This window comes from Chiloscyllium plagiosum, chromosome 33, assembly GCF_004010195.1.
Source record: "Chiloscyllium plagiosum isolate BGI_BamShark_2017 chromosome 33, ASM401019v2, whole genome shotgun sequence".
NCBI classification, from domain to species: Eukaryota; Metazoa; Chordata; class Chondrichthyes; order Orectolobiformes; family Hemiscylliidae; genus Chiloscyllium; species Chiloscyllium plagiosum.
Genome location: NC_057742.1, coordinates 1124989 through 1131967, shown reverse-complemented (window position 1 = coordinate 1131967; position 6979 = coordinate 1124989).

Below are 6979 nucleotides of genomic sequence, written 5' to 3'. Positions count from 1 at the left end.
TCTCTCCACGCTTCAGGCTCTCTGCCTTTATTCCTAATGAAGGGCTTTTGCCCGAAACGTCGATTTTGCCTGTCCTCGGATGCTGCCTGAATTGCTGTGCTCTTCCAGCACCACTGATCCATTCTCCGATTCTTGGTCCACTGTTCTCACAGTTCTCGCTAAGTCAGAAAGGTCCTGGATTCGAATTCCCACTCAAAGGTTCAGCCGATTTGGAAAAGGGGTGGGCTATTCAACCTTGTTCCCCTATTGTGTCCAGTGGGATACTGAGGGAGTCCTGCAGTGTTGGAGGTGTTCAATACACCACAGAGGAACGGCATGTCTGCTCTCTGCAGGGCAATACAAACTTTCCCATTCCCCACGTCTATTCCTGTACAACATATTTTACTCCTGTTCCTTGTTCTTTCCTCGAGGAGAAAGTGAGGTCTGCAGATGCTGGAGATCAAAGTTGAAACTTTATTGCTGGAACAGCACAGACTTTCCCATTCCCCACGTCTATTCCTGTACAACATATTTTACTCCTGTTCCTTGTTCTTTCCTCCTTTGTTCAAGTGGATCTTGCATCTGTGAATACAAAGGCAACATGGAAATATCTTACAGAGGAAGCATTAAAATAATACTGTCCCTTTTTTTAAAAATTGCTTTTCTAGCAGCAGAGAAATTGAATGGGAATGACTTCCTGTCCCAATATACTGTTTCCAAGGAAGCTGTTGCCCAGAGGCAGACTTGACTGCACTTGTTTTGAATAAACATGATGAACCATATCACACTATTGTCACTTTTTCCTGTCATGTTACCTGCCATCCAGCAGACTCTGGGTGATAAGAACAGGAGCAGACCATTCAACTCCTTGAGGCTCCACTGTCATTTAGTACAATCAGTTGTTTATTTGTTCACACAATGTGGGTGCGACATGCCAGGCCAGCCAATCCCTACTTATCCCTCAATTCCCTGAGACCAAAGATCTGTCTCTCTCAGCCTCAAATATATTCACTGATGGAGTTCCCCACAACCCTCCAGGGCAGAGAGTTTGAAAGGTTCACTTCCCTTTGAGTGAAGACATTTCTTCCCATTTTAGTCCATTTTTCTGAATCTATTCCTCATGTTCTGAATTCCACAACCAAGAGCAAATAACCTTTCACTGTTGAACTTATCAACCTCTTCAGAATTAGGGATGTTTTAATAGGATCACTTCATTTTTCCTAAACTCCAGAGTTCTAATTTGTTCAGCTGCCATCACAACTCTCTTAACCCAGCCGCTACTCACCCACTTCCAAGTCCAGTATAGCCTTCATTTTCTTTTTATTTTTATTGAGAAGGATTTCTATTCTTTACACAATTATAAAATTACAAGAAAAAACCATCTGAGAGTATTACAACAATAACAATAAACTAACTACTACTCTACTATACGAAACAAATAAAAAATACCAATATTACAATTCAATAAATAACTAAACAAAATAAATTAAATTAAATTACACCACTCAGCGCAACCCCACCAGAGCTCCCCATTACTGGGAGCATCAGTTGGCATACCCATATTTCTTTGGGATTCCTCCTCTCAGGGCACCCAGCCCATCAGACTCAGGTCTCGTGGCTAAACAAAGGCCCTAGTTAATATCACTGACAGGTCTGCTTCTATATAGTTAAGAAAGGGCTGCCACGTCTTATAAAAAAGTTCCATTTTCTGGTGCACCATACTTGTAAAGTCTAGGGGAACATGTTCCATAACTAACATACACCATCCCGTTAGGCCCAGAGGACATTCTGAGGTCCAACTCATCCGAATGTTCTTCCTCGTGCAATATGTAAGAATATTAAGCAGATTCTTAAGGCAGATTCAGCAGGTCCAAGACAAGAGATACCAGATTCACCTTGACTTTGGTCCCAAGGAACCCCCCCAAGATATTTGCTATAGCGCCCCAGTACTTGCAAAGCTTGTGGCATGACCACAAACAATGGGTGAGAATGCCAATACCCATTTTGCACCTGGGGTACATTGGAGATGCTCCCTTTGTGAATTTCGCAAGCCGCTCTGGGGCCAAATAGACCCAGTTAAAACCTTCAGCTGCATAGCCTGCATTCTATTACAAATCGAGATCTTTCTCATGTTCTCCCAAATATTCTCGCATACCTCTGATGAGATTTCTACTCCCAATTCTTGCGCCCAGACCCCACAGAGCATCTTTCGAGGCACCATCTCCCAGTAAATGGTAGAGGGTGCTAATCGAGAGAGTACCCTGTAGTCTGAAGCACTCTCCTCTCCTGCCCATTACCCAAACCTAAATTCACCCACCCTGACCGAAATCCTGGCTTTCTTACTATGGGGGTGAAAAAGGACACGTTATATAAACTGCCCTTGCTTTGTCGCATCGTTGTCCACACTTTAACTGTTTTAATGACAATCAGGTTCCGACAATACTCCATGACTGTCCTCATCTTACCCATAAATAACAAAGTAATAAGGGGACATTTTGCCTGGGAGGCCTCAATATCCAGTCATATTGACCTCAGATCCTGACAAGCTCAATCATTCACAAAGGATAATAGGGAGTTTATTTGATATCTCTTAAAATCTGAAAAGTCTACCCCCCACCCTTTCCTTGGGGAAGCTGCAATTTGGCAAGCTTAATGAGAGGTCACTTGCAACACCAAATAAAAGAACCAAACCAATCATTAAGTCTCTGCAACATTTGCCTGGGCAACAGCGGCACCATTCGCATGGGATATAGCAAGCGAGGAAAAACATTTATTTTAACAAGAGCTATTCAACCCAACCAAAATATTGGAAGAAACTCCCCACACTGAGGTCCTGCCTTATTGTTATGAAGATGTGGGTGCACCTTTAAGAGAGTTAAAAGCAGCAGAACCACAGGACACAGGACCAAGAGTTCTCAATAAGGTAACAATGTAACACTCGGTTGAACAACTCTAGTAGCTCATTGCCTGGAGACAAAAACAAATTCATATTTGGCCAATCAGTTTAAATTATACCCCAAAAAATACCAAACTCCAATCCAGTTTGAATTGAGTATATTGACAATCTTAAAAACCAATGACACAATCTGATGCTCTGGGGTATAAGACCCGGGGAAAATTGAACAGTTGAGAGGAGAATGGCCAAGTCCTAGTATGTAACAGAACGCTTGAAAAACAATCTCTCCTAAAAGTCCCTTTTCGATCAGTAACCTGTGACGCAGAAATTCCTAACAATGAGAAAAGAAGATACAGGTAGATCCAAAGACAAGATCCTACAGCTGCCTGGTTTTGAGAGAAGGATTGTTATAGAGTCATAGAGTCATAGAGAAGTACAGCATGGAAACAGACCCTTCGGTCCAACCTGTCCATGCCGACCAGATATCCCAACCCAATCTAGTCCCACCTGCTAGCACCCGGCCCATATCCCTCCAAACCCTTCCTATTCATATACCCATCCAAATGCCTCTTAAATGTTGCAATTGTACCAGCCTTCACCACATCCTCTGGCAGCTCATTCCACACACGTACCACCCTCTGTTTGAAAAAGTTGCCCCTTAGGTCTCTTTTATATCTTTCCCCTCTCATCTGAGTGTTGTTTTGTAAATCTTAATTGAGAATTTTATTAAACCAGTATTATAGAAGGGAAGGTAAAAGATAGGTTAGAGGAAGAAATTGTAAATAGTGGTTAGTTAGTTATTCTCTGTTATACTTCAAGAAATAAAGTTGTTAATTTTTCCTTTACATAGTTCAGTACAGATTACTGCACGGGATAAATCTTTTCTGTGTTGCTGGTTTTAAATTAAGCAGAAGGGTTTACCCCCTGTTGTAACATTATCTAGTCGAGCGAGTGCACAAAATTACCCTTGTATAATTGGTCAAAGGCAGGGGTAATAAAAATACCTATGTACAGAAAACCTCCCTGTGATCAGCTGAAAGGGAATCGGACTCCACCTTCGAGATCTGGTAGTCCCCCAAGACCCCCCACAGGCATGGCCTCCAACTTCATAAAATTAATCTTATACCACAAGAAAGAGCCGATTAAATTGATACTTTGAAATAAACACGGCACAGACATTGTTGGGTTTGATAGGCAAATTAGAACATCATCTGCATAAAGGGTGATCTTATGCCCCCTGATCCCATCTCCGGGGGTGATTATATTGGGGTCTCTCCGCCAGTGGCTCAATCACCAACGTATACAACAGCGCTGAGAGGGGGCAGACTCGTTGGCTGCTTGTACCGATACTGAAATGATCAGCCTTATGCCATTAGTAAGGACCGCTGCCATAGGATCACGATATGACACTGCCACCCATCTGGCAAAGAGCCCACCAAGACCAAACCGCTCTAGATCATAAAAAAGGTATGGCCATTCCACCCGGTCAAATGCCTTCTCCGTATCTCGGGAGACTACCAAGCCCAGAACCGATCTCTACTGGCACACCTGGACCACGTTCAGTACTCTTCTAATGTTACTAGAGGATCTACAGCCCTTAATTAAACCTGCCTGATCCTCCTACAATGGAGGGCAACACCTTCTCCAACCTCAGTGCTAGTGTCTTAGAGAGAATTTTAAACTCTGAGTTTAGCAGTGAGATGGGCCTGTACAAAGCACAGTCCTTTGGGGCTGTCCTTATCTTGAGTAAGAGAGAAATATTAGCTTCTCTCAGAGAGGGTGGGAGGCAGTCCTGACTGTACGAATAATTGTATATGTCCAGCATTGGCCCAGCCAACATTTTCCTAAATTCCTGATAAAACTCACTCAGAAGGCCATCTGGGCTGGGTGCCTTATCACTTTGCAGCTGCCTCCTGTATCTCTTGCACTGTCAAGGAGTGTTCAAAGACGTCATCTGCTCCACAGTCGCACCAGGAAGGTCCAGGTTCTCCAAGAAGGACTCCACCTTCACCAACCTGTCCTTACAGTCCTCTGACTGATACAGCTCGGAGTAAAATCTCCTAAACATCACATTGATCTTTTTGGAATTACAACTAAGAGTACCAGTACCCTCTCTAATAGATGTAATAGATTAGAGATCAGTCTTCTTCCTAGCCAGATATGCTAGGCATTTACCTGACTTATCACCATACTGAAATAGCCTTTGTTTCATGAAAGAGATCTCTCTCTTTGCTGTCTGAGTAAGTGCGAAGTTCAGAGCAGCTTAAAGACTGCGATCCGCTGTAACTTAGTCACAGATGGTCTGTCAAAGTACACAGTCTCAGCTGCCTTCAGCCAGGCTTCAAGCATTCGCTGCTGCTCTCTCCTCTGTCACTTCCGACTCACTGAATAAAAGATAATTATACCCCTTGAATAGGCCTTGGCAGTCTCAGTTTACTGGCCGTACCCAAATTGATATCCAAGAACATTTTAAACTCCTGTGAAAAAGTACTCGATACAATCACTGTCCTTCAGGAGGGAAGGGTCCACGTGCCAATGTCACGAACCTACCCCATTGACCTGGCCGTAACCTCCAAATACACTGCCACATGGTCAGAAATGGCTATGTTCCCAATTTTACAGGACAACACAGAATCCAAAAAACCCAATGGAGCAAGAAACAGATCAATCCTTGTGTAACACTTGTGTGGATTGGAGAGAAAGGTAAAGTCCCTACCCGCCGGGTGAAGGCATCCCCATACATCCACCAATCCCAACTCCCCACATACATCCACCATTTGTTTAGATTGTGCGGAGGTGCCCAGGAGATCCTTGGGTATCCTGTCCACCCCGGGATCCATGAGACGATTAAAGTCTCTCCCTATAATCGTTTGGCGTGCTCTAATGGCCACCAACCTGGAAAGCACATCCATTAAAAATTTAAGGGGGTGTGCCAGGGGGCAGTAAACATTCAGAATACCATAGTCCTCACCATGTATTAAAGCTTTGATGATCACAAACCCCCCCATATTCATCTCTAATTTGATCTAACAACTGAAATGGGAGCTTCTACTGAATGAGTATATCCAGTCCCTGCTTTTTGTGTGAAAAGATGGAAAGAGCACCTGGCCGAAACCTCCCTGCGGTAACTTGATGCTCCTTGTCATCAAGATGGGTTTCAGAGCAACATGAACCCTCTCTTTTCTAAGACTCGAAAGTACTTTTTTTCTCTTAATTGGTGAGTGACTCCCCTTAATATTCCAGGTGCACCATTTAAACGAGCAACTAGCCATAACCATCTGAAACAACCTGTGACCCTCCTGAGAGGAAGAACCCTGCTCACAACCCACTGAGTGCAAACAATGCAAGACTCACAGAGTCTAAAAAACACAACCACAGAAACTACCAAAACAAAACTTCTAAGAACTACACTTACATTAAACCAATACAAAAAACAGATAATAGGAGACTTTCCCCCTTTCCCATAGGGGGGACTCACACTAACCACAAGGACCTTTGTAGCTCCTTCGAGCTGAAGCCACTCCCCAAACCCAGGCAAATAAAAAGTAAAGAATACAGAAATCTTCCAAACAAAGAAATTAGAAGTGGGCATTTCATCTCCCCCCCCCCCCCCGTACACCAACCCCTGTCATTGCTGGTAAAAAACAAATCAAAACAAAATTCCGACAATGCTTCCCAAACCTGAAAAAAGCGAGCAGGGAAGAGAAAAAGAAACATATTAAAGGGACAAAACCAGACGAATGAAGCTAACAACAGAAAAGTTACTGTCCATATGGCTTGAACCAGTCAGTCTATTTTAAAGTGTCCAAAAGGTCTCTTGCCTTTTCTGACAAATCAAAGACATGCACAGACCCTCCGTGGCTGAAATGTAACACTGCTGGGTACCTTACAGAATACTGAATATCCAAATCCCTCAGCCTCTCCTTTACTCCATCAAAGGCCTTCCTCTTACGGATCACAGCCTCAAAAAAGTCCTGAGAAAACATTATGTTCGCTCCCTTGTAAGTCAGAGCTGAAAATGTGTTGCTGGAAAAGCGCCGCAGGTCAGGCAGCATCCAGGGAACAGGAGAATCGACGTTTCGGGCATAAGCCCTTCTTCAGGAA